General features: G+C 44.6%; 1 protein-coding gene across 2 annotated transcripts in view; it reads right to left on the bottom strand.

Moving 5' to 3' along the window:
- The window catches only part of AKAP13 (A-kinase anchoring protein 13), a 195681-nt gene that overhangs the window by 149025 nt on the left and 24082 nt on the right, over positions 1-22574 (bottom strand). For both annotated transcript variants that reach the window (XM_048956244.1, XM_048956245.1), the window contains exon 2: positions 9419-9506. The gene's annotated coding sequence lies outside the window, so the exon portion shown is untranslated. The remainder of the gene's footprint in view (positions 1-9418; positions 9507-22574) is intronic.

The following is a 22574-nucleotide window of genomic DNA, read 5'->3' as shown; positions in this document are numbered from 1 at the left end:
GCCCATCCTTCCTAACTCCCACAAGATGAGGTTATGCTGTGGGAGAGTTGAGTATCGTTGAAAAGACTGTGGTCACAAGTTGCAGGGGCCAAAAGAAGGCTTCATACCTAAGGAAGTGAAAATACTGATACTGCTCATGAAAGAAAAGGGGATGCCCAGGAGTTCAAACACATGGCTGGGCTGGTGTGGGATTTTTGTCTGTTTGCAAGAGAAGTTCATTGCAGCAGCAGTGAGGTAAGGTGACAGTGTGACTGTCTTGATGCTTGATCTTGACAAACAAGAAAAATATCTGGAAATACTTCCTGGAGGAAGATTTTCCCCCTTTTATCTTCCTAGAAGTCTTCACATCAATGGCTTAAATGAAACAATTTAATATTTCATAATATATATGTCATTCCAATTTTTCAAAGTAAACAAACTTCATTTGCAAGGAGACAAGCAAGTTCTGAAGATATTTTATCTTGTTAGGAAGTGCTCTGGCAAACACATATGAAAAAACCAGAGTGACAGATAAGTATGAATGACTGTTTCACATCAGCAGAGGACTAAAAGTCAGTTTCTGGATGTTAACTTCTCCAGCCAGTGGACAGGCAGGCAGCCTCTGAAAAAAACAACTTAGGAAAATGAAAAGAAAATGAAAACAAAAGACTGTGATGGTAATTATTAGAGCAAGATTCATAAGGATCCTAATTTAATTTGGACTGCTTTAAATGTAAAATTAAAAAAAGGAGGGGGGAGGGAAGAGGAAGCAAGGCTCTTCGGTGTTGAGAAATAGAAAGCTATAAAACATTTTCTTCTGCATTGATTAGAGGAGGACTCATAGGTTAGAGGAGGACTGCATAGATTAGAGGAACTCATCTTTTGAGTTGATGCCTGCTCTGCTCCCCAGAAAGCAGTTCCTATTTTTTGGACAGGTAGTACCACTCCTCCCCTATCAGACAATGCAAAGTGCAGAGAGAAAGCCTGGCCCTGTTGTGAGATACGGAGTGGGACTGCAGCAGTAAATGAACTGCTTTGAGAGCCAAGCCAACAAGAAAGGGCAAATAACAACTCCACCTCCATCCTTGTTTTAAGGCCTTCAACCTGCTACAGTTCGTGTTGCAAAGAAAGAAAAATCACATCCACTGCACCTTTTCCATCATCAAGTCAAGCCAGAAAAAAATGAAGAGTATACTTAAGAGTCCCAGACATAAATTCAAGAGAAAACCTCACAGGAAGAGCAGCTCGCTTTCTGCAGGCAGGGCACACACAGCCTGCACTGAAACATGCTGATGTATTCTATCAGAAACAATTGCTGCACGCGCTCAACCTAGGATCTGCCTACAGAATCAAAAAGAAAATGACCGTGGCAGTTACTGCCAACTGGAAGGGCTCAGCTCTGTCCCCAGATGCTACTTGTCACAGTGCTGGAGCAGGCAATGCGACTGCTCTGAACGCTGACTCGAGGCAGCTTCCCAAGCTGCGATGCACAGAGCCAAACTTTTCCAAGTGAGCAAAAGGAATTGCAGCACCACGCTCCCTGATGCTGGGGGAAGCAGCCCTGCAACCTTTGCACAGACCGAGGCTGCGCTTTAGGTACTGTCATGGCAGCTGGCAACACTGCTTTATGAGCAAGCAGTCACCATGGGTGGAAATAGGAGTGTGAGGACCTGGCTGGTTCTGCTAAGTCTGCAACATACCAGGTGGTCACAGCACCCAAAATGCAGTCTGCACCCACTAAAATGCATCTCATGGCACCAGGAGTGGCGAGAGCATCTCCATCCCTCAAAGAGCAGCATATTTACCTTATCTTCTCCTTTTCTAAATCAAAATATTGGCCAAGAGCCTGGCACTTGTTTCCTCATCACCCTGCAACAGAGCTTTTATTAAAGGAAAATCCTGAAAGACACACAAAACAGACTGGCTTACCACAGGACTTCTCAAACATGCTCAGCCCCACGAGGGCAAACGTGCTGATAAAGATTGCAGCATCAGCTGCATTCCTCAAGAAGCGTGCTTTCACCAGGGCTAAAACAACACAAATTGATCCTACATACACTGCGAGCGCACCGCTTTCACAAGATCCAGCAGCCACTGCAAATGCCTTTTTCAGCAGAAACCTTCACTTCCCTCTCAGACTGCTCAATCAGAGCATTTCATCAGCACCACTCCACATCTCTGGCACCACTCCACATCTGTCCAACTAAGTATCACATAATTGCCTTACGAAAATGCAACTGGTGGGAAGTATTTCTACCATGTCTCAGTCACACAGAAGATGGTCCTTACTACTGACTACACAGCCACTGAGGGATCTTGCAGCCCCACAACTGCCCATCACACAGGTTTGCTGTATTATCTATAGGACTAAGTAAAGATCCCTGTTATTAACAGAAGGAAGGACAGTCTCCCCTCCAAACCCATTTACCAAAGCATTTACAGAAAGTGAACAAAACAAATTAGTCTGACACAAATTCATACTGTCTTCCTGCATGTACAATTAATTACCTATGGGCACACTCAGATGTCCCCAGATGTACAGTTCTTTTCTTCCATTAGTGGTTGCCTGCACTGAAAACATTCATATTCCTTCTTGGAAATACCTGCATCTTCCAGATTTTTTTTAATGCCATGCTTTAAGTCCATCCAGACATCCATCTTGCAATGCTTCCGGAATTCTATTGGCTTTTTCCCCTTAGGATACCACAGTGAAATCCCCTCGTGTTTGCAAGTTTTAAAGCAGGACGTGAAATAAAAGTCCAGGTTCCAGCTCTTAAAAGCAACAGTGGTTTCAGGCATTATAAAGAACTGCATAAGTCAGTAAAATTGAAAACTACTGAAGCCTTCCCAGAATGGGGAGGATACCTTTCCGCTCCACTAAGCGCTGAAGAACAAATACAGTTAGTGTTATTACAGCCTCTTGTGGAGAAATTCTGTATTATTCCACATATGCCATGGAAGAGAACAGATTTGAATTCTTTGGATACTGTATTATCTGACAAGAGGTGAAAAGAAGAGCATTTATTTGCTTTACTGTGGTTCCCGAAACCTTAGCCAGGATCAGGGCCCCCATCAGCTCACACGCTGTAGAAAATGTCAATGCAAACAAAGTTTCTGCCCTGAAGAGTTTACAAACAAGCAGAAGGAGCAGGAAAGGATACGAGCACCACGTACCTAAATAATAAATCCTCTCCATCCACTTTTCCCAGCTGCTATTTAATTTCATCTTAATTAGTTGGCTTATTTCTTACAGGCATCACGAAGTGTATCTTAAGGACAAACCTGAAAGCCGTGCCTACGGCCCTGCACAGATAACACTGCAAGCCTGTGCACACAGCACAGCTCAGAGCTACCAAAATGGCCTTGAGATTTTCCCATTGTGTCTCATTCACACTTGCTCTTTTTTTTCCCCCCAATCAGAAAGGAAAGCAATAGGATGGGCAGGAACAAGAAGGAGAGGCACTGAAGCCATTTGGAATCTCCATGCAAGCCCACCTCTTCCATCTCCTCTCCCTCATACACCACATGTGATAATTTATACTTCAATCTTAAGTCTTTGAGGTTCTCAAGCTTTTCACGCTTCATGCTAAGCTTTTTTTTTGTAAACTTTCATTTTAGTTATTCCTCAAGTTTAAGCTCTGCTGATTCCCATCTTCATCTCAACACTTATTTTATTTTTGACGTCGGAAACAATGATCTGTACTTTCTGAGCCTGAAGCACGCACTCCCAACAGTACAAAAACAGCCTCAGCCATAAAGAACTCGTGGTCACGGGAGGGAGAGGACAGCCAAAATACACACTGATGAAGTTACAGATCTCACGGAAAGCATTTGAATAGATAAGCAGAAATACAGAGAAAGCAGGATGACTTCCCAATTGTAAGGGCTCTGCATCTCAGCACTGGCATGCTGAAAGTCAAAAGGAGGATTTTTTTTTTTGTCAAAACGTCACAAAATTTGCTTCATGCAAGCTGTTCTTAGCATAAGGACTCTGGACCTTGTAAGGACTGAACTTCATGCCTTCAAGTATTTAGGGTAACACTCTAGGCAGTTCATGCTACATGCATCCCATAGAAATTAGAGAAACCCTATCTTTCAGAAAGCCAGTCATCAGCAAACTTCCCTTTGCACTGCAACACTACCACCAACAGATACACACGTGACAGGGTAACCTTCATTACAATGCCTTACAACCAATCCTCAGATCCTTCCCCTTTAAACAAACAACCCATAAGCTGTAAAAGAGTTTAAAGAAATCCAGGGATTACTCTGCACATTTATCTGAACCCATTTGGATCTGCTCCGCGCTTGTTGGCACTACAGGCAGTCCAACCACTGAACCTCACCCAACAAAGCACCACGTCCTCACCACTCCCACACGCTCTGTTTTCACAAAATGTTAGTTTATGAAGTGCTCAGAAATATCAGGAGGATTGGGTTTCAGTCCCCAAAGCGCTCATGTTCTAAACTAGACAAGATAAACAAAGGCAGTAGGAAACAGCAAGTGCGGGACAAGCTGGCCACATGCAGACAGATCCCTGCTGGAGCCCTGAACTTCATGCAAAGAACTAGAATAGCAACATCTTTCCCAAGTTAACTGCCCTCCCCTAACGTCATGGGAATCACTACACTAGAATATTCCCCTTTTCTTGGGAGTGATATATAAATTACCAAGTTGTATTACCCATCAATTGTCTCCTTGCATTTTTATTCTAAGATAATTAAAATTTGAAACAAAGCCATTCTTGTTTTGGTTTATGTATTTTATTCTTTAACTGTAGCAGTAAGTCCGAAAATAGAAACAAGCTATGTTAATTTTACTCACATTGTCTTGCCTGGTGTATTTTTTCCGGGTATCCTCCTGCACAGTTTAGATCAGCAATGACTTGCTCTCACTCTTCAGTATTAGGTGAAAGAAGGAATGAATTGTTCACACAATTTGCCCCACTGCTTTCATTCATTCTGAATGGATGCCAGAAGTCACCATTCACAAAATGAACTACCTTTCTAATTGATGTATTAACGCCCTCTAATGTGCAAGCAGACTGAATAAAAAAATAAAACCGAGAGCAAAACCAACAAGCGTTCTGTTTAGGCAGGAGAAATAAACCAGTGACCCAATTCTTCAGCTGTAAGCAGGGAGAAATTTGTATAAATCAAGCAGCAATTGCAGCAACTAAAACAAACCTTACCCTGACATTCTGTGATTCTGTGACAGAAGATGAACGTACGTGCTTCCAGGCATTACAATACTAAATGCAGAATGACTTTCTCTGTAGCTATATTAACACAGGATTTTTTAGCTAGCCAGAAATAGGAGGCTGGAGGAATCAAGCAAGGAACCCATTCAAAAGTTACCTCACAAACACATAGGTACACAATCCCACTAGGAAAAGCCTCTGAATGTAGAAAGGGGTGAGGAGATGAGCTGCATCTCAAGCATGTGGCAGCAATCAGGGTATGAGTGCAGGGCAGCACAGCGTGTGCCATTGCAGCTGAGGAAGTGTTGAGCACAAAACCCCAGACATTTGTGTACAACCACCTGAATTCATGTAACTTGCTGAAGGTTAGGTTTTGTAACTAAATTGATTCCTTACAAAAAAAAAAAATCCCTCCTCCACCATTTCCACAGGTGATGCTGCCTGCCAGCTGCGTCCTGTCTGCAAACAAAACCATATGTTGCCATCCAATTACAGACACAGAGGAGTTTCATTTGGCTGCAAGCAATGGAGAGGAGATGTAAACACGTTTTGTATCGGCCTGGCCCTGCTGTCCTCGCCTCCGAAGGACCACTGGCAGGTCTTCGAGTCCCCGCTGCAACCAGGTGCATGCAGACAGCTTTAACAGCACCAGAAAGAGATGCAACTTCATGACACTCTCCTTCCTCAGCAAAGGATGGAGAAGGAATGAGTTTAACTGAAAAATCAGCCCTAAATGTTAAATGCTGTTGGAGAGCTCAGCACTGCAGCCTTCCCCATGCAGCAGGCCCCACCAACAGAAGGCCCAGAGTTGCTACAGCAACAGCTTAACTGCATGCAGAGCCTCACTGGAACGAAAGCTAACAGAGCGTCACTGATTTAATTGACTGATGATTTAATAAAATGCTCTGGATATAGATTAACTTGCTTTGCATAATGTAGCTTGGCTTCCATTGCTGTTAACGGGCCGGAGCCCAGCCTGCAGCACAGGGCTGCAGTTTTTGGGGCTCCCACCTTACCACCCAAACTGTGGAAGGGGATCAAGCCATGCAGGGTAAACCAAAGCAGCCACATCCCCCAAGCCCAGCAGAGGAAGGCAGCAATCACTCCCAAAACACACACCTGGTTTCTCCACTGCCATCGTTAGATACAAAAACCCCACAAAACTCAAATCGCTGTGGTTATCACCATATGCTCCACATGCCCGGTTTCCAAGAAACAAAGACTCTGTAGAAGTTGAAACAACAGAGAGTAAAAGGATTATTAGCTAGCTCTAATTATACAAACTGATCTCATCCTCTTGTCATAAGCCTCTTTCCTGTGTCCGGAATCTATTTGTGTATCATAAAGACCAGTCTCCTGTAAATGTACAAGGGTCATCAGCACAGGGCGATTCATTTCACGTTTTACAGTACACACATATTGTCAACCAATCCACTTGTAACAAGATATAACTGCCCTCACTTGTCAATTGCTACTTGAAAATATTACTAATGGCAAACAGTAATTAAGATACCGAGTCCTAAAACCCAAGCAGCATTTTATAAGTAGCTACCATGTAGCTGTAATAAAATAAAAAGCACAGGCTCTATCTTCAGCTCAAGTAGCTACATCCTAATAAAGTTAAGAACTAACAGTCGACTTGAATTATAGTGCAGCATGTACGCAAAAGCACACGTATGTTTATACTCAAATTAAGTCCTCCAACAGGTTCTGGGGCAGCTGTTTCACGTAGGCACAAAACATTTATCTCAGGCTCAAGTATTAACTGCCAGAAATCCTTAGCAGACCTTCTGGGTGCCTCTTCAAATGAGCAAAATTCAGCTGATAGCCTTTAATACACTGCGTAGCTAGAATACACATGATGGGAGTCTTGAAAAATGTACATCATTGACCCACTCCCAGCAACTAACGGAGCCCTCTGGTACTCATTGCCAGTGAGAAAAAAGCAGAGTTACAGTTTGTAAGACACAGCATTAAGTATGCAGCATGCAGGGAAGGTATCACAAAAAGCAAAACCCAAAGCAACAGAGTATCGCATCTCTAAAGCAGAGATGACAGAGTACACATAGAAATCTGAAAATTAAATTAAAAACAAAATCAAACAAATTCAAATGAGCACAGATCCTACACAATATCACCACCTCACCCCCTGCGTCCAATCCCTTTGGCAACTAGCCCACAAGCAATAAAGTAAGTTTTGCAAACAGACATCCAGCTTTGCACCTGAGATCGTTGCTTCCAGCAGCCCTCACAAAGCAAGCTTTCAGGCTGGCCCCTCAGGAGCCCAATGGGTTAATGCCCACAGGTTGCAGTCACACCAGTAAATCATTTATTACCCCAGCTCAGGGACAAGCAGCTATGCAGAACCAGGAGCCCACGCTGTGCAGCTGTTCACCAGCCAGGCAGTTCTGCACAATTACGTTATAACACAGGATTAAATTTGGGGAGTGGAAGTGCATCCCTTTATTATTGATATTTCTTGGGTTTTTTTGTTTGTTTTTCATCAAGTTATGCAGCTATTTTAAATGTTACAGAATTCATTAACATGAAATTCATTAGGCAGTAACCATGAATGAAATGAAGGGATCATCATTACAAGCACAGTTAGGGAAACACTGGACCAGCAGCCAAAATGAGGGAAGGCTTTGAGGAATAAGGAAAGCTGCTCCTAAACTCAAGTTTAGTTTTTTTCCTAGACCCATCAGAGAACACACATCTGAAAGCAGTCGTGGTGCAGATGTTGGTTCCCAGAGGGCCAGGTAAACAGCACTCACTGCCCTGGCACTGGAAACCTTTGCACCTTCCTTTCCAGCAGGCACTGCTCAATGCATGCTCCTGTGCTCCAGAAATTAACAGGAAGTTAAGAAACTACTCAGAAGGGTGATGAGGCACTGGAACAGCTTGCCCAGAGCTGTGATGCCCCATCTATGGCAGCCAGGATGGATGAGGCCCTGGAAAGCCTGATCTGGTAGCAAATCAAACAGCAAACCACTTGTCTTACACAGAAACTCATGTATTGCATTCCTCCACTAGCCATGTGCAGCACATCCAGCTAATGATCTGAACTCATGATAGATGCAGGGACCAGCCCTCTGACAGCCACATCCTCAAAGGAATGCTTTCCCAATAGAGGTTTCATTCATAATTTCACCCATGATTCTAAGACAATTATTTTTTTTCCCTCAAAAACAGCAAACAGGTACAACACCCCTACCAACCCCATCTAAAAAAAAGGAAACCAAAATAATCACAATAAATGCTTGTCTCTCTAGCACAGCAGCAGCTTATGATTAATCCACCCAGCTGTTGCTATAACACTGCCAAATGATTTGGGCCCAGCATTGTTAACCACACTGCTTTGCACCAGTCTTCTTGGGCATAGCCATGGAAAATGTGAGACTCCACAGAAGGTAAACAGGTTACACACACAAGAGGAGAAAACAACCCTCTGACAGAGGCCAAGCACTGCAAGCACCCGTTTCCAAAGAAGGCTCCCGCAGTTTCTTTGCTTTAGGCTAACAGTTTTTTTCCAACTTAAGTATTTTTGGAGAAAACGACTATAACTGCATGAGACACAACAGTTCCTGACGGTCCTACAGAAGCTACACGTCATCCACAAGTCAGATCCATACCCTGATCTGGTTCACCACATTGAGAGGCTATGGGAACTGAAAAAGCAGCACTGAACGCACACCTGGAGCACTGCAGGACGGAGCAGGAAGCTCATGGGGCTCACAAGAGGCTCACAACGAGCCACGCTCCCCTGGCAGGAGCCCTGTGTGCCCCAACTCCCATCCCCAGCAGCTTCTGGAGAAACCCTCAGGCTGAGAACACCAGAACCACCTGTCTACCCCCAGGGACAGGTGCACAGTGCCTTAAAACAATAGGGAAGAGCAGCTGGTGCCTTAAGTGCTATGGACTGTTTCACACCGTGGCACACACTCAATGGAACAGTGAGAACACATACAACTGCAGTATGAATCAAGTTGTGAGTTCACTTGTGAGACACGTAGTCTCCAATGTAATTCTTCACCAGCACCTTCAGCACTCTTCATACCATTCAATACCATTCTACTTTTTTCTTTTTTTTTTTTTCCCCTCAAATTTGCTTGTCATAATGCTTTAATATCCTCATCCCCCCTTGCCATCCAGCAGGTAAGCTAGGCAAACCCGTTCCCCAAAACACATCGCCTCAGCATTCGCTTGTACCCAAGAGCTGTCAAAACATGCGAACTTACTTGAACTGCATGAAGCAGCACCAACAGTCCGAGATGTCCTTCCGGGCCTTCCCCCAGTGAGCATAGAGCAAGACTCGAGGTTCAGCTCCTGCAAGAGAAGAAGGAGGAGTCACTGGGGTGCAACAAGGCCTGTCCTGAGAACGTACACCCGCCCCACGCCTGGGGTATGGAAGCCATCCACCAACCTGTGCCTTGTGGCCAGACAGAAGACAGTAGCCTCTGAGTGCAGCCCTGGGCAGAGGCCTGCTTCCAGGCTTATATGAGGGCAGCATGAAACCCATCTGTGGGTCTGGGCTTGATCCCGCCCTGTTCCCCTCCACAGCACAGATGGGTTGGTATCTGTTACCCTTACCTTGAACATGAAATCCTGCAAATTCATCCCCTTACACCTATCTTAATCCCTTCAAAGTAGTTGGGTACCCTCATTATCACAAGGCACTTTAGAGAAGACAAAAGCACACAATACAAATTGATGGCCAGCGAGAGTTGGCTGATGAAGCCCATAATCTACCAGCAATCCTCTGCCAAACCCTGATGGGCAACCTGCGCTTCTCCACAGGCAGATTTCCTGCCCCAGCCCCAGGGCTAAGCCTGCCCTATGGAGCACACCTGGAAAGAGCAGTTAAAAGGACTGAATGGCAAGTCAAGAAAGAGTAGGGGTTGTGATTTTGTGTATTAAATGTTGTGTGAGAGATTGGATTACATAAATGATAGTCACTGAGGCCCCTCTGACCACCGTTTCATTGCCACACCAGCAATGTTTGTGGGTAGGCACGCAGCACCCAACGAAGCACAACGTGCCACTGCTCTACCAGAGACAGTGCCCCTACACTGTCTGCACAGCCCAAAAGCACAATTACAAGCACTTCAAGGATAACGGCAAGTGGCAAAGCTTGCTAGCAGCTAGAAAAACGATTGTGCTCCGTGAATTGACTGGAGAAGGTAAAAGCTGGCAGATGGAGCATTGCAAAACAAGCCTCCTTCATTCAGCCACAAAGGCACAGCAGAACCTGAATGCTGCCACATCAGTTGTACACAAAGTTTTTTGTCAGCACTGTTACTAAAATTTCCCTTAATTCTGCTGGTGGGCTCCTGCTGAGGGACAGCACTTTGCAAGGCATCATAGGACACTGCAGGCAGAAAAGGGTTTTTTCCATATACACTTCAGCACAGACTATTTCAAACTGGAAAAAGGAAAAAAAACTTACCCTCTTGTTCCTCTTAAAGCAGCAAGGAAAAGAGGGGAAAAATAAGGAGCCCATGACTCCTTGTTCTGGTATCATATTTCTAAATTACATTTCCATGGCAAAGTACTGAGCTGAAAGAACTACCTGAACTCTCCAGTACCAGGCAAAGGAAGCAAACCTCCTCTGGATTCATTAACCAGTAAAAACCTCCCTCCCAGTCCGAAGCAAACAGACTGGAACTTCCCTCCAGCATTCCTGCAGAGCTGCTTTCAGGACCGCACGTTAAAGCGTGGTCACAGTTTGATAAGGCGATGATTAACTACGTTAAGTAAGAAACATTAACCCAAGGCTCCTGGTAGTGATCCCACGCTGATCAGAGTGTGTGATGATCAGCAGCTCTCTGCAAGGCATTCAGTACAACTGTGCAGCGGTTTCACTTGTTTGTGAGGCTGATAACTTGGCTTTCAATACCACAGAGCTTCAGCAAGCTTTACTGCTACTCCTGAAAGCTGGCAAGCACTATGGGCAGAGATAACACTGGTAAATACACAGTGAGTGTGCAGTGAATCACTGCAGGTTTTTCACTGTACCCATTAAGGAATGAGGGTGTGTATATGGAGGCACACATGCAAAACTCACTGGGATGTTTATGACTTGGAAAGTATTAGCAAGTGGAGAATATCAACCAGCTTCACAATAAGACATTACTCTTTTGGGGCTTTCTGTTCGAGTTCATTCTGGAGGAGTTTTCAGTTTAGCACAAGCAGGTGCGAAGAATATTAACAAGCCTTAGATTTCTAGTTCTGTATGTGAAAAGCCTGCACACTCTATAAAGCTGTCCAAATCAAGGAATTAACTGCCCAAAGGTTTCTCCTTTCCATAGAAATGCATCGAGATAACTCCTGCATGTGTAAGTAGACTCATTTTAGAAGGGTTTCCCCATATGGGTTTCTCCTCATCCTCTACTGTGAAATAATTTCCCAGCACTTACAAACACAGACATCGCCTCTCTTATGTGCACCTTAAAGAATAGACTTAAACATCTTAAAGAATAGAAAAAACAATTACATCCTATAGCTGTGTTTATACTGCTTAACAAGGAACAAAACACAAAATCTCTTCCACATCATTACAGGAAGATGATGACATGCAGTTAAGCAAAGTGGTTTGCCCATGCCTACCCTGCCAGGCAGCAACAGCACAAGGAAGAGATCTCAGTTCAAGCAAATCTCTTTCCACAGCAAATTCTCTAGGCTAGGACAATAGGAAAAAGTTTAAAAGTATATTAAATAGGGGGGGGGAAAAGTTTATTGAAGGAAAATAGCTGGAGATAAAATCTCTTTTCAAGTTTTAACTAGCATGTACAAATATATGCTGTTTTCTATATTTACTTGCAAACATCATCAGTTATAAAAGGCTCCTACACCTCTGTCAGCACTCCTCCATTCTGACCCATAACTCTGAGGGATTTCTGCCCAACAGGGCCCACAGTGACACTGCAAGTAGCACAACATCTCACAGTGCTCACTTAACATAAACGGGAATATAAAGAAAAGTCCCTTTGAGACTCGCCTTTACACAATGTGTTCCACTTGAATTTAATGAAAAAGAGAAAAAAGATCTTATTCATCAGGACAGAACTGAGGGCTGATTTCCTGCGGTCCCTCTCCCTTCATACTGAGATGGCAAATGCAGAATTTGCCCATCAATGCTGAGTGATGAAATGTGCTGGTGGATAAGGACAGCATTATGGCTATCTACGTTCTTAAAGAGAGAAGGTAAACAGTGCTGAGGAATGGGATAGTTACATACCTAATTATCTTAAAGAAAAATAAATAATAAGCCCAATAACTTAAGGGTGATCTACATCTTTACAGGCAGAGGAGCCAAGCGGCACAAGTACTCACTACTCATTCATAAATGAAGTCAATGTCAGGGGCTGTAAACACAGCAAGATAGAGTTGTCTGCATCTAAAACATGTTTAGGAGCAGACAGCTGGGGCATGGAGAGCTGAAAGGTGGGCAGGGACCAGCAAGGCTCTCCTGAAGGTTCAGCACAACCCAAGCATGCAGACCCCAGGGTCTCCAGTGCTCAGCTGCTGCTTCTACAGAGCCAAGTCAATCAGAGAGCTCCCAAAACACAGCCATCACACAGAAACCACTTCCTACTTGTTTTTTGTTGTTGTTGTTTTTTATTTTATTTTTCCCCTGAACAGAAATCCAATTTCTTCTTCTGAGAAGCACTATACAGTTTGTTGGTTTTTTTCCCCCCCCTGCAAACTGATTGTTTTGACACATAAAATGAGTTTTCTCGCCATCTGTTTGTAATTGCCATAACGAAGCTTTAGCAAACTCAAAAAAACAGCATCAAGAACAGGGCAGTAATGGTCTGGGAGATGAAATGCTGATTATTTGGGATTATTTCATATGGCTGGGATCTTTTCATAGCCAAGTCACCCAAACAAACCTCTGCAGTATTTCCAGGTTTTGGCTGTTGCATGCTACGAAATCTCCCTATAATTACATATCAAATGACATCAAGGAAAGCTCAGTCACTGGATCCATGTCTGCATGCTGCTACCTCGTTGCTTTTAATACATAGCCTATATACAAGCATCATGATATTCACACTACAGGAAGTCCTCTCCCTGCCTCTACTGGGCTTCCAGGAGAAGCTGGCTCACAAGACCTATTTTTGGAAGTTGGTCTGAGCTTTGCTTCCTAATTCCTTAGGGAAGGGAGCCTGGACAAGGTATTCCACATGCTATGAAGCCACCTTCACAGCACCAACTTCTTCCCCACTGACCACAGGGAAAACCAAAGGTCCCACCAAAGCTGGACAGGAGCCCAGCAGCCATGCAATTCAGTGGGACAAAACCATTTGCTATGGCTATGGACACACACGGGCAAAATAGATGTGAAAATAAAAGATCCTTTCCCTAAAATCTGCTTTATTTTGGACAGATGTAAAGGCAAAGAGGGTCCACGAACCACAGCATCACACTAAATGTTTACCAGAACAGCAGAGGGTTGAATGCAGCCATCACGTTTACCACACACACCAGGTTCCTCCAAAACCAAACAGCAACATTTTGTTTAGAGGGCTGGATCAAACTCGACGCCTGCACGAAGAAAAGCTAGGAATTTTAAAATAATAGTAAATAAATAAAACACAACTACATGCCACACCACGATTGCCATTCTGTAGACAGAAGCTATAAGGAAAAAAATGAAATGCATAATAGTGTTTTTCTGCCTCATTACAGTTCTCACTGATAGACCAAAAGGAAAATTAGGTCTCGCTATGGGTATTTCATCTCCTTTAAAATGATGTATGCCGCAGCATCCATCCCAAGTAGCAACTACTGTTTTCTAGATGGTCTTGTAGAGTAAGGACACAGCTGGCTATGGAAGACTTCAAAACCTACCTCAAGGAGTTTGGAATTAAATGTTAAGGTGTGCTGGACCTTAGCACTTCACTAAATCACCACAGCAAAGATCACCATTCCCTATGCTGCTGGGGAACTGTATTGGAGCGATAAGCTAAAAACCAAAGCAAACAGATGCAGTAACATCTCAAGCCCACTCAACCACTCCCAACAGACAAAGTCTTCAAATTCTGGTACAGATCTTTCTGCTTCTCCTCTATTTTTCCCTGAAACAGCCAGGCTTGAGGCAGCCAGGGCAGGCAACCTGTCGCCCTGCAGAGCACTGCGTGACCTCAAGAAAAGGAAGAACTGCTGCAAATGAGACACTGAGATAAATGAGGGTGGCTCATGAAGGTCAGCCGGCCAATGCCCTGATCAAAGCACGGCTGTGACATCATGGCAATGACATCAACCCTGTTCTCTCTCTGTTTCAAACTGTCACTTAATTGTGGTTTCTGTCTCAATTCTCAGTTGAGAAATGGAGTGAGAAAGAACTGCTTGGCCACTGGAAGTCAAAGTCATTAGCAGTTGTGAGGTACTCCAACTTGAGAAGAAAAAAAAAAGTGAAGACAGTAAACAGTGATTACTGTACTTAGAAACCTTCTGATAAGGATGGAAACATGCACATATTGCAACCAACTTCCTTTCTCTTCTTAAAGAAAGCTTATGAAAAAAATGGAGACTGACTTTTTACATGGTCTGATAGTGACAGCACAGAGGGGAATGGTTTTAAATTAAAAGAGGCAAGATTAAGGTTAGGTGTTAGGAGGAAATCTCTTCAGAGAGCAGTGAGCCCCTGGCACAGCCACTCAGAGAGCTATGGGTGCCCCATCCCTAGAGGTGCTCCAGGCAGCTCAAGGTTGGATGGGGCCCTGGGCAGCCTGAGCTGGTAGAGGGCAACCAGCCCACAGCAGGGGTTGGAACTGGGTGGGCTTTAAGGTCCCTTCCAACTCAAGCCATTTTATGATTCTGTGATTCCAATAGCACACACGCGTTGGCAAACGAACACAAATGAAATGCTCTTCTGCTGTGCTAGTACAAAGCAGCAAGTGCAAGCCCAGGCTGCATGCAGTTTTGGCTCCATGAACAAGGTCCCCATGCTCAGCCCATGGAGGCAGCAGCTGGGGTCTCTTCGCCAGGCTGTTTGCATATCAAACAGATTAAGTGCTGGGAGAGGAACAGACAGGCCCAGAAAACGCAGCAACCCGCCCAGGATGCAACCATCACCTCCCCACCCACACAACCACAAAGAGTGCCACCCAGCATCAGTGTCCCCACAGAGAATCAGAGTCCCCTGCCCATGGAGCAGCTGCTCAGAGTACCAGGCTGCCCGGGTGTGCCAGGCGCTGTAGGATTATGTTATTTCATTGCTCAAAACAACCTGTCACCAGAGCTACGTAGAGCTTAATTATATAAATAAGGAGATCTGTATAATGTTCCTAAACCAATAATGAAAGAGAAGGTCTAATGATGCAACAAAAATCTGCAACCCGGCGCTCAGATTACAGGCTGTTGCACAACAGCTCAAGCAATTCGGCACTGGCAGCTAGCTGCAGGGTTGTACTGGGGATGATGCTTTCCCAGAGTCAATCAGATGCACCCGCCTCCCCTGCACCAGCAAGGAAAGGGTGAATGGGAAGCACTCTGCTCTAGCAGCAGCACCATCCCCAGAGATGCTCCAAAGCAAACACCCACTGCATCCTCAGTCATGTGCCATATTTGCATCCAAAGGCTGTCCAAGCAAGAGAAGTGCTGCTGTTTCCAGGGCCAGGTCACATTACAGAGGTGGCATCGCCCAGCTCCAACCTGCTGCTTTATAACCACAGTGACTTTTGCACTGCTGGGTGATCTCGCTCCCAGTTGCAGCCCTATCTAAAAAAGCGTTATCAGCACTAGATCAACAGAGATATCACCCATCAACTGTGACAATAAATGTGGCAATTTAGCTATTTGATCAGCACTCACAGCATGAGCAGTTTACACGGAAGTGATTGTACGTATCCCAAGACAGCTGAGTGGGTTTTCTTTTCCCGAGTAGGCTCAAATACTTCCAGATAATATTGATCTCTATTCATAGCATAGCATAACTGGGAAGTCATTTGGCTTGAAATGGCTTTTCTGCTATATTGACACCTTACATCAATAAACATGGTACCGAACTGCAGCTCAGCAGCATCATTTTAGTTATTTCTGTTAAGCAGTCAGATGAAAAACACCGTGCCAGCACCAGGGCCAAGAAGCGTCGTTTGGGCTTTCAAAATCAGCCAAGTGCCACAGTCAGCACAGGAACTGAATGCTGACAGACTCCAGAGCTCACTCCCACGTGTTTCCTGTCTCCTAGGCCATCCCTGCTGTCACTTTGGGGCTCAGCAGCCACTCCGTGGGCTGTGGCCATACAGCTGGCGATGAACAAGGCTCTGTGAGGCCACAAAAAGCAGGCACAGCTCAGAGGTTTTTCTTCATAGATCACTGAGGACTCACAGTGAAACCTGCAGGCACATCCTGTGCGGCAGGTTGTTGCTGGGTCTGCTCCATCCCAGCCCCTGGGAAGAAGTTTGAGCAAGTGGGCATTTCATTGCTGAAAATACCACTGAGCACACAGCAGCAGAGCTGGGAAAGCTACACAGCATTTGTCCTTTGTTTCCTTCATGTACAGACCCATTTTTGCCCCAGCAGATCTTATCACAGGGCACTGCTCTGAGCCTCTTGCAGGCACTATGGATCAGGCAGCTTATATCATTGGGTGGCTGAAAGCAAACAATGTGCAGCCATGGAGAGTCTTTCAGTGGGCTGTCTGCTTTAACTTTCATGCAACTTTTTTCTCCTCCTCTAACAAGGAAACTGTTCTCATTCAACTGCTTTTGTATTTTTGCCTTCCCCCCTTGAGAGGCAGAGGTTTGCAGGAAGATCTTTAAAAGTCACAGCTACTCTGCACACTGCGAGCAGAGAAGCAAGGGACATCAATAAACAGCATGAGCTCTTCGCACGGACTTTGCTCAACAACAAAACAGCCCAGTGCTCCTGGGGAGGAAGCAAAAGACTTCCCAAACAAGTCAACAAGCATCCATGTAACACATGTCCAAATCATTGACAACAAATCTACCTAAAACCATCTGAGCATCTGCTGCTGCATTTCTCCCCCCAGCCACTCCCTGCAGCAAAGCTTCTTCAGTTAAAATAAAAGCAGTTTTCACTGAATAGACCTCCCTTCCTTCTTGCAGTTACACAGCAAAGGATCTCACTGATCAACGCAATGAGCATTGCAGGGAAAAGTCAGCATTACAGCTGACTGTAATTGCAGCACACACCCTTTGGCCAGTACACCTGTACCCGCCTGCTTGTGCAATACCCTGGGTGTCAGCAGTCCCAGTGGGTGCTGCCCAAGCACGAGCGCAACAAAGGCACAGCCCGCAATTCCACGTGCACGCAGGGCTTCCAGTGTCCATCTGCCCATCTGCACCTGTGTAAGCGGTGATTCACTGACTGCAAGCACAACCCCACATCGTTTGGATCTCCCCTCTGCTGTATTCCTGTTGTTGATGCTAATCTGTTCACACATTGCCTGCCTTCCCCAGGACTTGTCCTAATCCTGCACAACAATAAACAGGGTTAGCTTGAGCAAAACAAAACAAACCACCAACGATATTTAACTGGTTTTCCTGAGCTGAGAGGGGCTCATCAATAGCACATACAGCCTTTCCAGTACACCACAGTTATAAGGACCGGTAAAGATTTTGCTCCTTGTTTTGTTTCAGCTGGCCATAGCCAGTTTACAGCACTATGCATGGCCACTGTCTGACCCAGGATGTTTTCCGTTGCTATCAATAAGGGAAAAGAGACAAAACTGACTACAGCAATGCTGGTCACAGAGAGCCAAACACACTGCTAAAGTCCACCTGGCTGATAGTCCATATCACCACTAAGCTCAGCAGCAAAAGTAGTATTCATCAAAACATTACTGCTTCGGACAGACACCTGTCCCTACTACACACACTGGCACTCAGTCAAGATCCACAACACTTGGCTGTTTTTAAGTCACCGGTTTGCTCAGTATTTTGTGATTTTATTCTGAAGGAAAATGTTTTAAGGCAGGGACCACAGCATCGTATTTAATGCTGTTCCTACCTCTGCTCAAATACCCTTACTCTCTGTGCTTTTCATTTGTTGATGCTCAAGTTATCTTTTTCCATGATAACGATTTCACTTCTGTTTCTTCTTTTCCCCCTCCAGGTGCCCTGCCCTGAACAACAGCAGACTTCAATCTAGACGTTACTCCGCAGATAATATCTATTGCTAAACATCATTTTTCTGATCTATACTTACAAAGTGCACCAAGATATGCTCAATTAAAATGCTCACCGTGATGTCTAAGGGCACACACGCACTTTTTCCTTAGCACTGTTAGAACTAGAAACCAGAACTTCATGCCATGAAGAACAGTGATACAGACGCCAATTCAATTTTTGTGTTCCCTGAAAATGTAATCGTATTTCTACAGATAGCAGAAAACAAAGATAGCAGAATGGCAGGAAAGGGCTCTTTGCTTACACCTAAATTCTTGTCGATGACATAGGAGTAAGAGATCTCCTGAGAACCTCAGGTGGAGGAAGGACAACCAGAAGCTGATTAGCTTCCAAGCAACAGAGATCTCTGCATGCAAACGTCATGAGTGGCAAAAGGCTGGCAGGTATGCAGGTGATTAAGAAAGAATGAAAGGGTGGTGGCACACAAAGAGAAAAAAAAAAAAAAAACAGTTTTTCCAGTGTTCCTACATGAGATTAGCATCTACTGACTGACTGACTTTGCTTTTTCTTTTTCCCCTGGCACCTCAGGCCAAGAGATTGTTTGTTTCCAGGCTTTTCCGAAATGATGTTAGGGTCAGAAGAAAGCATGAGGACCATGTAAGTTCAGTTGCTTCTATCAGAGGCTGACAAATTGCACCCACATTTTCCACTCAAGCCGTAAGTTCGGGATTGGGTCCATCTGTAACTGTTTGCAGGAGAATTCAAATTGAAGAAGAACAACCCCAAAGAATTTGTCTTTGGCAATTTTGTCACAGCTAGAACTGCAACTGTTTTCTTCTGCAAGTTCCACCTCTCAACTACGAGAGCATTGGGAGCAGAAAGGAGCACAGCGCTATGACTGGAAATAAAAGCCTAATGCAGAGCTCCAGGATGAGATCAAATCCCATTCTGCTGCTCAGAAGTGCACCCATCTGGCTCCTTTTGAGCATCACCAGAACCTTCAGGTTCGACTTTCCTTTTTCATCCTCAAGGCTACGGATGAAATTAGGAGCCACCCCGGACTAAAAGCTTCCTCCACACCTCTGCAACTGGAATCTACTTTCTCTGACCTACTTTTTTAATAACTTGTGCATCTGCTGGAAGTAAAACACAGGTTCTTGATTTGAATCCTGTGTGCCCCACCTCTGAAGCTCCTCTCCTGGCCACAACCTTTCCTTAAGCAACTGAGGAAATGAAATACAAAACATTGAACAAATGGGAGGGTCAGACTTAAACCAACAAAGACAAGGAAATTGCAAGTTAAGCCTCCTGCTCTGCCCTTGATTCACCTTGTTATGTTCAGCTACCACTCCGTGCACAGACTCTTCCGCTCTCCTACCACCTGAGAGTAAAGGATAAAGCAAACAGCATGGTTTATGCACAGATGACATTCATTCCTATCAGTAGGTCTTGATGCAAAATCATGAGAAATTTGTTCAAGGTATCCACGTCTAACAACTTGTGACACAGATGCCATTAACTCCAAAAGCACAGAGCAAAACCAACTTGCCCAGCATTGCTGTCCCAGCCCCACTTATACCTCTACAGGTAGGGACCTGTTTTAAAGCCTGCCCTCTATGTGAGGCCTGGAGTGAAACCTATTCACTGCCAAACAGCACCGATGGGAGTAGAATTGGCTGCAATTTTTAGCTGGCTGACATCAAATGAAATAATCTTATTGTCCCCAAGTACTCGTTAATCAGTTGCTAGCAATGAGCACTCGAGCCCACCAGAGAGCCAAGGCCTCAGAGCCTTCCACATTGCTCAGCAAAGTGTGCACTGCTTTATAAATAAGTGGGTCACTGAGGTCAGCAGCAATAATGCTGCCTGGCTGGCAGTAAATAGGCGAATGAGCTCACAGCTGGATTAGAAAGGCCAGTGCTCAGCCCCCTGCGAGATTATCTCACAAGGAAAGGTGAAGAAATAGTCTAACAGTAGTGCAATCTGCTCTTTTAACACGCATAGGAAATGTGCTTGCTTTTTCTTTTGGGGCTCAAAGCATCCGTGTGCACACAGGTGTGATTATGCCACCTTAGAGAAGCATCTCAGTGCTTCCTAAGTGACTTTAGGATGAAATCTGGTAGGAAAGCCAGCAAAGGCTTATTCAAAATACTTACAAAAAGTTCAAACAGTTGCATCATACTCATGAAGGATCAGAAGCTCCATGAATCCAAGCTTGCAAGTTATTTTAATAACAACAAGCAAACACGTAATGCAAGAGGATATGCAAAAATAAACATTACTATCTTGAAGGCTATTATTGTTATAAATACTGAAACCATTGAAAATAATTGGGAAGAATCTAGAGGTTGGGTTTTTTGTTTGTTTTGCAAAGTATCTATACAAAAATCAGAGATATAATGCTGATATAATCTCACAGCTCTTGAGCCAGGACAACAGATACAGCCAAAATAGGCGTGGGTCATTTCTCAGCATTTTAAATGCTTTCACAAACTCGTACAGAAATGCATTTCAAAACCTTTACATTGAGAGCATGCATACATTGCACGAGAGGGGAGGGATGGGCTAGATACCAAGTGCTGTTACAACTTCAGGGAACATTGAAAGCATCTTTCATCCTCAGTACCCCATAGGAGCAACTCAATGCTGCATATTTATTTCCAATTCAGCAGTTGTGTCCTTTCTCAAAGCCTAAAGTTGTCTTGTGATCAGACGCAGCTGATCGCTACCATGGGCCTTCTCCAGAATGTTTTCAAGAAGTGCCAAACTACCAGCCCACCATATGACTTCAAATACAATTCAAGAGACTGCTCTATTTCTTCTTCTCGCCGTCTTTTAGAAGGGCAAGTCTTTTCATGGCAGTTTAAGATCTCAAAGAGCAGAGAGTCTGAAGACAACAGCACCATTTGGGAAACTGAAGATGTGGAAAACGTGCTGGTAAACTGCTCTGGGAAACATCTGCATCGTGCAGGGAACGCAAGCCATGCCGAGAATCCAGTTGGGTCCCTGCTTCGCATTTCCTCTCTCAGCTGAACACATCATTTGCCAGAACTAAGCATTTCTCTATGCCTCCCAACTGTAATTCAAACCCTCTCTTTTACTGCTAGCCTTGCTGTCCCAAGACGATCTCACAATCCAGTCACCGCCAATAGATCTTCCATCACAAAAATCAGAGATATCCTTCGCTATTACTACCATTTCCACAAGAATCCAGGGTGTTAACAAGCAGCACATGCCCAGGGATGAGGGGAAGGAGGAAGTGCGATCACACTTTTTCCTTGCTATGAAAGTCATCTTGAGCTTCCCACGAGTCTGATTCCACACACAGTTGTGGTAAGGCAGGTTATGTTACACTTGTCCAACGGTTGCTATTACCGGACCTGGCAAGAAAGCATGTGACACAGAAAAATGCAGCTGCATTTTTGGCTCAGAAGACTCTAACAAGCAATGAGTCATGAGCCAAAAGGCCCACATAAAAGCAACGGAGAAGAATGCAAATTCATTCTTCTTTTTATTGTAAGCATGTGTGTCTCTATTGCACAGTGAAACAGGAAGCAAACAGTCGTTATGAAAGGGGAAAAGTCCTTTCCATCAGGTAACACAGGCTCCCATCCACCCCAAACTCACCTAAGCATGTACATAACAGCCAGGTGTCCTCTGACCACAGAGCACCTGAGCCACACAACAGCATAACACCAAGACGTGCCTCTGAGCAATACTCCTCTTCAGGACTTGAGGTAACAGCTTTTACTTTGCAGAATTTCTCCCTGCAAACCCATGATATCTCAGGTAAGAATAGCTGAACTCTCCAGCTGCACTGCGAGGCACCATCACATCCCTCACCCTACTGCATGGCACCTCAGGAAAGAGATCCCTTAGTCCTTTATTCTCCCCCCAGATAAGCCAAAGAGCCAGCAGCTTGCATTTCTTCCCTTCTGAAAGGTTCTGTCACTGAGCTAGCACTCACACCCAGCTTCTCTCCCCTTAAAGACAAGCTGTGATCGCTCTTTTTGGCCACATGAGCTTACTCCTCATCAGCAGCCTTAACAATTAACTAGTGCAACAACCTTGTGTCTTTCCTCCCAGGTACACTGTACCCCAAAGAAAGCTGTTCCAACACAACACAAAGCAGAGCAGCAGGCAGCAGTGGCAAAGAAAGTAAGGAAAGTGCCCTAAAGCAGACACAAAACTCTTACCGATTTCTGACGGAGAATTTTCCAGCCCCTTCTGAACTAATGCTGCAGGAGGAAAGTACTCAGGGCTGTATTTAATGTTTCTTGTGGGGCAGCAAGACGAA

Source organism: Lagopus muta, chromosome 10 (genome assembly GCF_023343835.1).
Source record: "Lagopus muta isolate bLagMut1 chromosome 10, bLagMut1 primary, whole genome shotgun sequence".
Taxonomy (NCBI): Eukaryota; Metazoa; Chordata; class Aves; order Galliformes; family Phasianidae; genus Lagopus; species Lagopus muta.
The sequence above is the reverse complement of the archived record's forward strand: the minus strand, read 5'-3'. Positions and strand labels throughout refer to the sequence as shown.